This window comes from Diceros bicornis, chromosome 36, assembly GCF_020826845.1.
Source record: "Diceros bicornis minor isolate mBicDic1 chromosome 36, mDicBic1.mat.cur, whole genome shotgun sequence".
NCBI lineage: Eukaryota > Metazoa > Chordata > Mammalia > Perissodactyla > Rhinocerotidae > Diceros > Diceros bicornis.
The window spans coordinates 29,293,962-29,309,134 of NC_080775.1; the positions used below are offsets into that span (position 1 = coordinate 29,293,962).

At 34.0% G+C, this 15,173-nt stretch overlaps 1 protein-coding gene and 1 pseudogene across 5 annotated transcripts in view; both read right to left on the minus strand.

Annotated features, from left to right (window-relative positions):
* ZNF438 (zinc finger protein 438) overlaps positions 1 to 15,173 on the minus strand; it is a 187,563-nt gene that overhangs the window by 72,517 nt on the left and 99,873 nt on the right. The gene's annotated exons all lie outside the window — the stretch shown is intronic.
* Positions 9,452 to 11,790, minus strand: LOC131398961 (probable ATP-dependent RNA helicase DDX10; annotated as a pseudogene).

Genomic DNA, 15,173 nt, shown 5'->3' on the forward strand with positions numbered 1-15,173 from the left:
GTTGATTAACACACCCGTCACCTCACATATGTACCCTTTTTCCTTTTTTTTTTGGTGAGAACATTTAAGTTCTACTCTCTCAGCAAATTTCAATTATACAGTACAGTGTCATCAACTATAGTGACCATATTATACATGAGATCCTCAGACCTCATTCATCTTATAACTGAAAGTTTGGACCCTTTTACCAACTTCTCCCTATGCTCTAACACCCTAGCGTCTGGTAACCACTTTTCTACTTTCTACTCTCTGCTTCTGTGAGTTCAACTTTCAAAAATTTTTTTAAGATTCCTCATATAAGATACCATGCAGTATTTGTCTTTCTCTCTCTGGCTTATCTCACTTAGCATACTGCTCTCCAGATTCATCCATGTCGCCACAAATGACAGGAATTCCTTCTTTTGTAAGGCTGAATAATAGTCATTTTACATTATATATATATAAATATATATATTTATATATATATAATAAAATACATATTATTAGTCATATATTAGTCTATATATATATATATATATATATACACACACACACACACCAAATTTTCTTGATCCATTCATCCCTTAATGGACACTTAGGTTGTTGCCATACCTTGGCTATTGTGAATAATGCTGCAATGAACACAAGAGTACAGATATCTCTTCAAGATAATGGTTTCATTTCCTTTGAATATATACCCAGAAGTGGGATTGCTGGATCATATGGTAGTTCTATTTTTAATTTCTAGAGGAACCCCCATACAGTTTTCTATAGTTGCTGTACCAGTTTACATTCCCACCAACCATGTACAAGGATTCCCTTTTCTCACATCCTCACCAGTATTTGTTATCTCTTGTCTTTTTGATAATAGCCATCCTAATAGGTGTGAGGTAATATCTCATTACGGTTTTGATTTGCGTTTCCCTGATGATTAGTAATGTTGAGCACCTTTTCATGTACCTGTTGGCCATTTGTATGTCTTTGGAAAAATGTCTATTCAGATTCTCTTCACACTTCCTAATTGGGTTATTTGTTTTTTTGCTATTGTGTTGTATGAGTTCCTTGTATATTTTGGACATTAATCCCTTATGGGATACATGGTTTGTGAACATTTTCTCCCATTCCATGGGTTGCCTTTTCATTTTGTTGATGGTTTCCTTTGCTGTGCAGAAGCTTTTTAGTTTGATATAGTCCCACTTGTTTATTTTCACTTTTGTTGCCTTTGCTTTTGTTGTCAAATACAAAAAAATCATAGGCAAGACCAATTTTGAGGAGCTTACCCCTATGTTTTCTTCTACGGGTTTTATGATTTCAGGTCTTAACATTCAAGTCTTTAATACATTCTGGGCTGATTTTTGTGTATGGTGGAAGATTGGGGTCCAGTTCCATTGTTTTGAATGTGGATATCTAGTTTTCCCAACATCATTTATTGAAGAGACTATCCTTTCCCCATTGTATATTCTTGGTTCCTTTTTCAAAAATTAATTGGCAATGTATGTATGGGTTTATTTCTGGGCTTTCTATTCTGTTCCATTGATCTATGTGTCTGTTGTTGTGCCAGTACCATACCATTTTGATTTTTATAGCTTTGTAATATAGTTTGAACTCAGGCAGTGTGTTGCCTCCAGCTTTGTTCTTCTTTCTTGAGATTGCCTTGGCTATTCAGAATCTTTTGTGGTTCCATATAAATTTTAGGATTGCTTTTTCTATTTCTGTGAAAAACGCCATTGGAATTTTTATAGGGATTCTATCGAATCTGTAGATCACTTTGGGTAGTATGGAAATGTTAACAATATTTATTCTTCCAATCCATGAGCACAGAATCTCTTCCTATTTATTTGTGCCTTCTTCAACTGCTTTCATCAGTGTCTTATAGTGGTCAGTGTATAGCTCTTTCACTATCTTGGTTAAATTTATTCCTAAGTACTTTATTCTTTTTGATGTTATTGTAAATGAGATTGTTTTTTAATTTCCTTTTCTCATAGTTTATTATTAGTGTATAGAAATGCAAATGATTTTTCTATATTGATTTTGTACCCTAAAACTTTACTGAATTTTTTTATTAGTTCCAACAGTTTTTTGGTGGAGCATTTAGGGTTTTCTACATATAATATCATATCATCTGCGAATAGAGACAATTTTACTTCTTCCTTTCTGATTTGGATAGCTTTTATTTATTTTTCTTGCCTAATTGTTCTGGCCATGACTTTCAGTACTGTGATGAATAAAAATGGCAAGAGTGGGCATCCCTGTCTCGTTCCTGATCTTACAGGAAAAGCTCTCATCTTTTCACCATTGACTGTAATGTTAGCTGTGACTTCGCCATATACGGCCATTATTATGTTAAGGTATGTTCCCCTCATATCCACCTCGTTGAGAGTTTTTATCATGAAAGGATACTGAATTTTGTCACAGGCTTTTTCTGCATCTACTCAGATGATCACATGATTTTTATCCTTCATTTTGTTAATGTGGTATACCACACTGACTGATTTGCAGTTGTTGAACTATCCTTGCTTCCATGGAATAAATCTCAGTTGATCATGATGTATGAACCTTTAAATGTACTGTTGGATTTAGTTTGCTAATATTTTGTTGAAGATTTTTGCTTCTGTGTTCATCAGGGATATTGGCCTGTAATTTCTTGTCTTGTAGTGTCCTTATCTAGCTTTGGTATCAGGGTAATGCTAGTCCCTTAAAATGAGTTTGGAAGTCCCTCGTCTTCTACTTTTTGGAAGAGTTTGAGAAGGTTCCATATTAATATTTCTTTAAATGTTTGGAAGAATTCACCAGTGAAGCCATCTGTCTGGGACTTTTTTTTATTGGGGAGTTTTCGATTACCGATCCAATCTCCAAACTAGTAATCGGTCTGTTCAGATTTTCAGTTTCTTCATAATTTAGTCTTGGTAGGTTGCACATTTCTAGAAATTTATCCATTTCTTCTAGATTGTCCAATTTGTTGGTGTATAATTGTTCATACCAATATAATATACCAAAACTTATGGGATGCACCAAAAGCAGTTCTAAGAGTGAAGTTTATAGCAATAAATGCCTATATTAAGAAAAAAGAAAGATCTCAAATAAACAACCTAACTTTGTACCTCAAGAAAAAGAACAAAGCCCAAAGTTAGTAGAAGGAAGTAAATAACAAAGATCAGAGTGGAAATTAATGAAATAGACTAAAAAGACAATAGAAACTAAGATCAATGAAACTAAGAGTTGGTTTTTTTAAAAGATAAAATTGACAAAACTTTAGCTAAACTTACCAAGAAAAAAACAAAGAGAACTCAAATCAATAAAATTATAAATGAAAGAGGAGATGTTACAACTGATACCACATAAATACAAAGAATCATAAGACTACTATGTACCAATGTTTGCTTTTAAAAAATGTGTTTCAAGTTTTCCACAGCACCTTACACCTGGTCTCTCTCTATGCTTTAATACTGACCTCATTCCTAGGAGAAATGACATGGAATAGAAAAGCTGTATGTAGAGCAGCCCAAATCTTTCTCTTATCCTATATCCTCATCTCCTCAAACCCTGCAACTGTTCAGAAAAGAGTGTTTGTGGTCCACTATGAATCTCACTGCCCAGACATGTTGTAAACACAAGAGCCAGTCTCCTTGATGACTAACACTAAACCTTCTCCCCTTACCAACTCAAACCTCCAGTACCACGCTCGCCTCCACTCCCTTTTTCTAGACCATTTCACCTCCATTTCCCAGAGAAAACAGAAGTTATCAGATAGAAAGTCACTCACCTTTCCAGTATCACATACAACCTACCTACATGTGCTCCAGTCCCTCCTACATCTGACTTGACACAATAGAGGAGATACCCCTCCTCCTTCCCAAGACCAAGCCCTCTGCCTATGCCTTGAATTCCACTCTCTCCTATTTTCCCAAAAATATGAAAATATTATTTTTTCTCTAGCTTGTATATTCAATGTCTTCTCCTTAACTGTGTTGGCCTTTAAACAAACTCAAGCCTCTTCCATTAAAACAACGACGACACATACAAAACCATTTGGCACCACCTCTCCCTTTAACTATAGTTGGAGGCCTATCTAGATACTCACTTCTCTACAGAGAAGTAAACTTCTCTACAGAGTTGCCATTTCCACATCTCCCATTCCCTTTCCAAATGGTCTTTAGTTCCACCTCCAAGACCACTTCTGCCAGTCATCCACAGATGCTGTTCAGCCCTCATCTTATTTCCTTCTTCATACCCCCTTTTCTCTTAGCTTCCATGAACCACAAGTCTCTGGTTTTTTCCTTCTGCCTTTCTGGCCATCCTTGGCACTTAAACCTTGGAGATCCTCAAGGCAAACATCAGGTCTCACTTTATGTTCTCTCCCTAGGAGATCTCATCCATATCTACAACTTTATTTATCACACTTAACAAACACAGGCACAAGGGTAAGGAGAGTTATTTGTGTAACAATAGGCTATATGAAAAGAATTAGTTGGGTAATCATTGGCTGTATGAAGGAAAAAACTAAACAGCAAATCTGCTGGAATCAGAACAAGAACCTGTTTTGCCTGGTATCAGCTACTGGTATTTTCTTCAATCTTGCCAGTTTTTATTAGAACGAATTATTGTTAGGGAATAGAATAATCTTTTTTTTTCCCACTAGAAATATATTTTCAGTATACAGGTGGCAATTTATCTACTCTTAGTATGTTAAGACATAGACAAATCCAATCTAAATGACTAAAAGGACACTAAACACCTGTAATTTTAATTAATAGGTTAATTGCAACGTTTTAAATATCTTTTAAACTGATATTTTAATTATCTCTTATCGTTTTATGTGTGTGAAAGCTAAAAATCAAAATAGATTTTCATGGAATACCACTCAACAATAAAAAGGAACAAACTGTTGATAGACACAACAACTTGGATGAATTCAAGGGAATTATACTGAATGAAAAAGTCAATCCCAAAAGATTATATACTCTAAGATTCCATTTATATAACATTATTGAAATGACAAAATTATAAAAATAGAGAACTGGTTAGTGGTTGCCAGGGGTTAGGGACGGGAAGGAGGGGTACGTAAGTGTGGTTACAAAAGGGCAACTTGAGGAATCCTTGTGATAGAACTGTTCTGTATTTTGACTATGGTAGATACAAGAAGCTATACGTGTGATAAAAAGCCCATAGAAACTAAATATATACAAACACAAATGAGTTCAAGTAAAACTAGGGAAATCTGAATAAGATCTGGATTGTATCAATGTTAATATCCTAGATGTTACCAGTTGAGGGAAACTGTGTAAACAGTACATGAGGTGTGTATTATTTCTTACAACTGCATGTGAATTTACCATTATCTCAAATTTAAAAGTTTAATAAACAAATAGCTTTAAGGTCTTACAGCACATTCTCAAAGACAGTTATTAGATTATTCATCTCTGACTACAGAATTCCAATTTTTTAAAGTAGTCTTCTTCCAGTTTATCTACATTCCACCTTAGCTAGTGTCAGCCCATGAAGAAAGGCAGATTTAGGTAGACAAAAGGAGAAATGTCTTGAGCTTGTAAAGAACACAATAAAAATGTATTAATATTTTTAAAAGTAGATCTTGAAATGTACCTGAAAGTTTGAGATCATAATGATATAAACAAGTATTTATGACCTAAGAAAAGCTGCCTCCTTTGATACTTTGAAGTATTAAAAAAAATCACACAGAATTAAATTACAAAGCTAACACACTTGTTTATGCAGCTGGTCTCTTAAAATCGAGGAACTTTAAACCTACAATTCTAATAGGCTTACTGGTGACACCCCAATCCTTTGAAAAATAAATGAAATATCATAAATCATCTGACAGTTCTTAAGCTTAGATTTTTATCATCACTCAGACGCTTTAAAAATAAAAAGCAATATGAAAGGATAGGATCTTGCTTTGTGCCCTATAAAGTTTAAGATAGAAAATAAATCATGCTATTAAATGTCATTTAGAACCCTAGTTTCAATACTTAGGATTGAATTGGCATAATATTCTTGGTCATTCCTATGAGAATTCATGCAAGTAGAGTAGCTTTTCTTACAAAATATTCCAGAACTTTGGCACTTCCTGTGATAAATGAAGCAATAAGGCTTTGGGATTGTAATTGGGTATATTTAAATCTTCATATAGGCAACAAGACTGTCATCTTGCCGGATGTCTAGCACTATGAATTAATTATTTGGCATCCAAAAGAATGTCTGAATACTTACAAAGAGCAAAGGGTAGGGTAAGCTCTTTTAATTTTAAGCTACAAATTTAGGACCACATTATACTTACAGAGTTCAACCTTTATTTTCTGGCGAGTTGACAATGAAAAATATTCACAGATTTTACAGGAAATGTTGAAATGAAAAATCAATAAATACCTTGAAAATGTTTAAGATTCAACAGAAGAACAGTAAGATCTAAGTGTTAGCCACAGTACCCTCAGAATTTTTGTCACAGTTAACTTTCAAGAAAATAAATTATGGGAGACATTCTCTATGACCTGATTGTAATGTAAATTTAGTGACTGGTCAATGATCAGTTCCAGTGACATTCCAATTCATAAAAGTGTGCCTTTAGAAGTCCCCTGGACTAGCATTAGGGGAGTGAGGTCAAAGCTGGGCCTATATAAGATTGTAATCATTTTAGATTTCAGTAGTTTTTCTAATTAATTTTTAAGATATAGCTATCAAAACAGTAGCCTCCAAATAAACGCTTAACCAATGTCATATCCCTATCAGGCTGTGTACAGGCATTTGATAAGCATTTGAATAAATGACTGAATTAGTGATACGAGAAAGCCAATTTCTTATATCTTGCATATCATTTTGTTGGTAATGAAGTTACTTAAGATCATTTAATTTTAAAATGTACATTTTGTTTCCCATTAAATTATTATTAAATATTGAATATATACCAAACAATATTTCAACAGATGTGTAAGCTATAAAGAAAAATAATAAAATGAACACCTATCTTCCCACTAGCTGGTTTAGGGACTAGAACATTGCTAGTTAACTTGGAAGTCACCTTTATGGCCTTTCCCATTCCAATTCCAATTCTCCTTGCCATGCCTTCTTCCCAACTACCCTGAATTTTTTTTCTTTACCTTCTTTTACAGTGTTACATATGTATCCCTAAATTATTTAATTTTACAAGATTTTGGATGGAATTACATCGGTTGGAACCATATTGGAAGTATTCTTATATGTTCACCAGGTTCATCCATGATGTTAATTTTGAGTATAGCACAATTTATGTGTTCTCTTATTGATGGATATCCGAGTTCTCCCCAGTTTTCTGGAACATTGTCATATATGTTTCTCTGAGTACATTTGCAAGAGTTTCTATGCCTCAAAGTGGAATTGCTTGGTTGGTATATGCACAAGTTATTAAATAATGACAAATTGTTTGACAGTGGATCCAATTTACACTACCACTAGCAAGGGTAAGAGAGGTCAGGATGCTCCACTTCCTTGTCAACACTTTTGCCAATCTGGAGGATAAAAAATAATATCTATTTGGGATATTTTTTAAAGCTCTTTTTTCTTTCTTTTGAAGCAAAATTTACATAAAATGAAAAGCATAAATATTAAGTGTACCATTCCATGAGTTTTTACAAATGTATATACCTTATAACCCAAATCATTGCCATCACCTCAAAGAAATTCCCTTGTAATCCTTCCCAGTCATTCCCTGCCCCATCCTCTACAGGCAACCACTCTTTTGATTCTTTTCCCTCATGGATAGATTTTGCTTGTTCTAGAACTTCATAAAAATGGAGTAATACTGCATGTATTCTTTTGTATAAGACTTCTTTCAGTTAGTATAATGAGATTCATCCATGTTGTTATAGATATCAGTTTGTTTCTTTTTATTGCTGAGTAGTATTCCGTTTTATGAATACACCACCATCCATTTATCCATTCTCTTACCGATCGACACCTAGGCTGTTTCTAGTTTTTGATTATTATGAATGAAGCTACATGTATACATACTACGTACTTGTTGTGAACATCTTTTTTTGTGGACTTATATGTTCATTTTATGGGTAAATACCTAGGAGTAGAATTGCTGGATCATCAGGTAAGTGTATGTTTAGCTTTATAAGAAACTTCCAGATCTTTTTCCTAAGAGGTTGTACCATTTAACTCTCCCACACAATGTATACGAGTTTCAGTTTCTCAACATTTCTACTAACATTTGGTGTTATCAACCTATTAAATTTTAACCATTCTGGTGGGTATCTCACTATCATCTTAACTTGCATTTTGCTGACGACTAATGATGTTGAGCACATGCCTATTGGTCATTTCAGTATCTTCTGCTGTGGAGTGCCCATGTTCTAAAGTATCTTTCCAAATCACTTGTCCCCTACCTTCCATTTTTTTGTTTCTGATTGTCTGTGTTTTTGTTATGAAGTTGTATAAATTCTTTATCCATGTAGTCCTTTGACAACTATATGTTTTCCTAATATTTTTTCCAAGTCTGGCTTGTCTTTTTGTTTTCCTAACAGGATCTTGTGATGAGCATACATTTTTTTTATTTTGATAAAGTCTAATTTATAAATTTTTTCTCTTATGGATATTGCTTTCTGCATTTAAATCTTTGCCTACCCCAAAGTCATGAAGACATTCTCTGATGTTTTTTTCTAAAAGCCTTATGGCTCGGCTTTTACTTTTAGCAATATGATTCATCTCAAATTAAGTTTTGTGCATGGTGCAAGGTAGGAATTGAGATTTACTTTTTTTTCCATATGGATATCCAGTTGTTCCAGCACTATTTATCAAAAAACTTTACTTTCTCCACTGGGTTGCTTTGGATCTTTGTTGGAAATCAAATGATCACATAACTGTGGGTCTATTCTGCCTCTCTATTCAGTTGCATTGATCTATCTGTTGATCCTTATGGCAGCACCACACTGTCTTACTTATTGTAGCTTTATGGCTATGTTATGAAGTCAAGTCCTCCCAGCCATGATTTTAAGATTGTTTTGGATATTCTCAGTCTTTTACATTTCCATATAACTTTTAGAATCAGTTTGTCAATTTTACAAAGAAAGCCTATGGGATTATGATAGGGATTATGTTGACTCTATAGATCAATTTGGGGAGAATTGTGATTTAATTGAGTCTTTCAATCCATGAACATGCCATCTTTATTCACTTATTCAAGTCTTCTTTTATTTTTCTCAGTTATGTTTTCTTGTTTGCAACATAGAGATTTTGCATATCTTTTGTTAAATTTATTCTTAAGTGTTATACTTTTATTAAAAATGGGAAATAGGCTTATTATTGATAATCTCAATTCAAAAATACTCATTATTTTTTGGGGCTGCTTCATCATATACTCTCTTTGGAAATATTAAATACATCAAAATTCTGAGCAATTTTGTTTAATAGTACATTCTGTATAGTAAGCAAGATAAGAATTTCTAAAAATGGAACAAGGACTTTACAACTTGGCAGTAAAATAAAGGAATGGATCTAATCCAAGAGCATACTGGCTGGAATAGGATCAGGAAATTTCTTTAATCCACTCTCACTTTAAGTATATTCTGTGATGGGGCAAGAAGGGAGTTAGATATATGATCACTTCTGTCTGGAGTTGCATGGATCCTTTAAGCATGGGACTCTTGTTACCTAATTGTTCCAAAGCCAACTCTTTTTTGACTTCCAGCCCACATAATCATGACTAAGGGTTTCAAGAACAGTAGAGCAAGAGTATTTAGCTTTGACTTTTGAGCTGACATAACACAAGCTCTTTGTCCTCTGCTAAAGACAGGCCTTACCCAAAGGCTCTTAGGTTTCCCACTTGGCCTTCTTTCTACTGCAACTTGTTTGTTTCACTTCTTCCATTTCACTGTTGTTCCTTTTCCTCATTCTCTGCTTCTTCCTGGCATCATTAATTTCATTTTCCATATCTTCACTATCTGATTCTTCAGACTTCTGTATTTATCAGGATCTGAGAGTGAACAGATCCAATTCCTCATCACCACCACTCCAACCCTAAAAGGCATCCCTCTCTTCATCTTTGGCCTTTGCTTGCATCTTGCTGGCTTCTCTTTTGGCTTCCCTTTTTAAAAGTCTTTTCTTCATATGCTTTGCCTAAACTTTCTTCCAATACTCTTCTTGGTCAAATTTGTCCTTTTGCCAGAAGCCTTTCTTTTGTCTTATCAAGGTTGATACTACTACGATCCTCTTCCTTAGTATCCCTCACAATGGATTTGTATATTGGTGAACAACTTCCCTTCATCAGTAAATGTTATTTTCTTATTCACTTAAAATGTCTCATTGCTTTTTTTGTTTCCATCACTTCCTTAACTTTCTGTGCCTCATCAGTATTACGAACAGACTGAGGTTGAGGCCCTTTTGTTTTTACCACTTTCTCTTCTATTTTCCCCCTCATCTGCCTCTCTTCCTCCTTCACTTCCCCCTCTAAATTATTAATATCATCGGCCAGCTTGTACTCTTCCTCTCCTGTTTCTCGTCTCTTTCCACCTTCCTAAAGGATGGACGTTTTCTTATTGAAATAAGCTCTAAATTCTTCCACTTAGTCATTGGTGAGGGATAGAGCCCTAGGCTCATTAACAATTCTTTGGTCAGTTGTTTCTACATTTTCTGAAGAAATCTTATCCAAGGAGTCACAGCAAGACCAAGAGACACAGCATATTTGGGTAAAGGTAACCTGTTCAAATCAAATACTTCATCCTTCATCAGATATACTAACATATGTAGGAAACAAAACAGCTTTGAGATCCTTCTTTGAATTGTTGATCTTGGGCTAAAAATGACTCCAGTTTTTTTTCTAGATGTCCATAAGTTTTTCTGGATTAATTTTTATTCATAGGCACTTTCTTCTCAAGCAGTTGCTGTACTGTCCTTTTTTTCTTCTGAGGGAAGCAAAATTAATAAAGCTTCATCATCTACTTGGCAGTTCTATCTGATCTGTGAAAATGAGTTGGCATCCTCTGGACAATCAAACTGAGGAACTCAATTCATGGCCTGAATATAACAACACCTTGGCTGCAGTATCAGTAGCAAAGAGCACTGTTATCTCTCTGGCAGATAAACTTATTAGAGACTTCCATTTTTCTCATCTGCTGCTGTCAACCATAGATGTCTAGAACAGAAAAACCAGAGTATAGGCAGTAGAAAACTCAGTTTGATACAACTGGAAAAAATATATAATACTCTTCTTCAGATGGCTTCTCAAAAAGGAATATAGGGTACTTATTTTTTACTACAGCTCACAAACTATGTAGTTTTGTTCCAAAGCGACAGGGGTATTACATTTTACTTTTCTCACCAACCCAAATATACTTAGTTTTTCAAACTCAAGCATACAAGGTCTTTTACAGATTTGATTTGTTTTGCCTAGAAAAAAGCAAAGTAAATGTCTTTGGGGAAGATTTTTGATAACAGCATTCATAGTATCAGCAAAGTCCATGCCCAAGATTCTACTTCATCATGAACTAACCTTTGGAGATTTTTCACGAAAATTTATTGCTTCATCCTTGTGTTTAAGAAGTCAAACCTGTATGCAAACAAGGATATTTATGTGGTTGATCTTCTTAAACATCTTATCTCAGATCCTTTCTACCAATGTTGAGATTGCTGAAAAGTCATGATTCTTTCCTAGTTCTCAGAAAACCCAAAGGCCTGGGAAATAGATCAGTCCTCTCATATGCAGCATTATCAGAACCCACAGTCCATCTGTCAAAGTCTACTACCGATGATAAAAAGCTTCCAGTACTGAGACAAAAAAGTCAAAGTCTGACCAGATCCTGTTCTGGCAGCTCTGTGCATCATTACCTTGCAAAACTAGGTAAAAAAAAAAAAGTCTGTCCTCTAGCAGTGTCTCAGTAAAGTCTAAAAGGAATAATTTTTGAAATTTTTTTCAAGTTCAAAACTATTTGTCTGTTGACTTATACTTGAAGGATTGTTTGGATGGATATAAAAATCCATGTTACCTTTCTTTTTTAAAAACAATCTTTTAAGTATATTCAATTTTCTTGCATCAAATGAAATCTGAAGCCAACATAACTCCCTCCCTTATAAATAACTTGACCTATTTGCCTGGCTCCCCAAAGGAAATCTTTCTTCACCTCTAAGGTCCATCAACTTTATTAGACCCAGACACACAGTATGCCCTCTCAATATCCAGATTCTAGTTCTCTTTTATTTCAGAAAAGCTTAATCTCTAAACATTAGTTTTTTTTTCATTAGTTTGGGTGTCTTCTATCTACAATTATACATCTGATGGATCTGCTCTGCCTGTCTTCTATGTCAGCAGTCTACAAATTGAGGTAGATTTGGGACTACACGAAGACTTTCCAAGAGATTATGTGGGCACAGGCAGTTTTAAGGCAATCAAATTCCAGATCCTCAACTTCCATCCTTCCTAATACTGATCTTTCTGGGAATGTACCCACAGCTAAGGTATCATGCCAGCCTCTTTCTCATTCCTTCTTCTCCTCCTTCACAATCACTCTTTTCCCACTTTACAAAAGAAATGCATACCACTCACTAATCCTGTCTAGTACATTTCCCTGGAATATAAAAACTCTCCAGGATGCCAAACCTGTAAATACTCCTTTAATCAAACTACAATAAGGATTTGTTCTTTCGTCATCATATACATATATATATGATATATATATACACACACACACACACATTTACATATAACATACATATTTGATTAAAAAATAGAGTATGTGGGCCCATGTTAGCATATTATAAATTCAGGTGTATAGCAGAACAAAGCAGTAGTGAGGGCATTTTTACTTAAGGACCTTACCCCTTCCATACCCTTACTACTGTAAAAGAATCATCTTAACTCTGGGAGACTTTAGTGAGTGCAAAGTAAAGAAATATTGAAGGCAGCAGTACCTTACTGTATCCAAGCAACATATGGTAAGGCTCTGTGCCTTATCTATTTATCTATATTAGAATGAGAATTCAGCTGTGTGATGGTTGTCATGGAGACATACATTAACATATTTATTTGAGTTGAAAAATCAAGTTGGACTTTTACTGACAGAAGGAAGTCTGATTTGGAAGACAGGTTTGAATTTGAAGACTAGCTTTGTCAATTAGATTAAATGGCAACTATTTTCCCTAAACTGAGTAATCTACATTTATAGCTGCTAGGTTTTGATAAAAATATGTTTCAGACATACGTTAAGAAAAAAAATTTCTCTAACAATTCACTCTATATTGGCAAATATATATTAAAATTAATGATTTTTCTAAACAACCATTTCTAAGTATTTTGGGTTAAACAAGGTGCCTCTAAGTAAAAGAGTAATAAGTATAACAGTCATTTGATAAATCTTAGTTAAGCCTTTTTGATAAACTTCCCCAAACTGAGAAAGTGATAATAAATCCCTCTGCAAGTCAGGTGGTTTCCAATTCTTTGCTTTCCACAAATACCTGAGTAATTGAGTTGTCAGTAGGTAGATCACTAAAATAATTTATAGGTCACTTTATGATTTCTGACACATAACTCAGCAGGATGAGAAAAGCTAATAAATGATGCAGTTCTGGCATACTGTAAATACTGATATTTTTACTTAAAACTACAGGTGTCACATCACTCTAATATATTTGATTTGGCTTACTTCTCTCATTTCTAATCTTTATGACCTCACTATTTTTCTGTACCATCTCTTTTCTTTTGCACTTCCAATTTTGTTTTCATTTCTTCTAATTTTATAATTAAATTGAATTATAATTACTAATTTACAACTTATAATTTAACCATTTCCCATTTTGCGTATAATGTGAGATAGGAATCCAGTATTATTCTCTTTCATGTGAGCAATCTCTCACTCCAGCACCATATATAGAAAAATCTATCCGTCCTTTTTCTCACTGATCTACAATACCAGTTTTGTCATAAACTGAGGTTCCATATACAGATCAATCCATTTCTAAATTCTCTATTCTTTCCATTGCCCAATTTGTATAACCTACACCATACACTGGCTTAATTATTATAGTTTTATATTAAGTCACAATATAAGGCAGAAAAAATACTTAGTTCTCCAGAAGTGTGTTTGTAATTTTTGGACAACTCCTCTTCCATATAAGTTCAGAATTATAATGTTAATATCACCAAAATAACAATAATAATAATTAGTAATAATAATGATAGTAGTAGTGATGTTAAAACCCCCAAAATCTCTTAGGAATTTGATTCTAAGTGCATAGAGAAGTAACGTCTTTGCAACATTAAGTTTTCGAATCCATTAATACAGTGTTTCTCTCCATTTAACTGGATCACAGTTAATGCCTTGCAATAAAAGTTTATAACTTTCTCAATAAAGGTCATAGACATTATTTGTTAGATTTATTCAAATGTTATTTATATTGTGTTGCTATTGTAAACTGTTTATTTTTAAAATTACATTTTCTATAGTAACTTCACTGGGGAGAAATCTGACAGACACCACCTTAACCAAGTGATCAAAGTTAACATTACCAGTTATGTCATGTTGATATGATGTGATATAAATCATGAGAAAACATTGGACAAATCCAAACTGAGGTCCACTCTACAAAAGACCTGACCACTACTCTTCAAAAGTATCAAGTCCCTGAAAGAAAAGAGAAAAAAATTGCTGTACATTGGAGCAGACTAAAGAGATACAGCTACCTAGACTGATCCTGAAACAGAAAATGACATCAGCAGAAAAACTGGGAAAATCCAAATAAAGGCATAGTTTAGTTAACATTATTGTACCAATGTTAATTTCTTAGTTTTGAAAAAATATATTATGGCTATGTAGGATATTAATCATTTCACAATAAAATGTTTTTTAAAATTACATTATCTGTTTTATGGTGTTGCTGCTGCTGGTGGCTGGTAGTGCCGCTGGTCTATAGAAATGCAATTGGCATTCCTATATTGATTTTATATTCATAAAACCTTACTAAACTCACTAGTTAATCCTAAGAATTTAGCTGTAGAGTTCTGGAAATTGTCTACATAGACGATTATGTCATTTGCCAATATGACAATTTGACAGTTTTTCCTTCTTTTCCATTCCTACACCTTTTCTTTCAGGATTTTTCCCCCCGTCTTACTCTGCTGGCTAGGATCTCTGGTACAATATTGAATACAAATGCTTATATCAGGGATCCTTATCTTTTAAGAGTTAAATTATATCTGTTGAGGCCCAGGG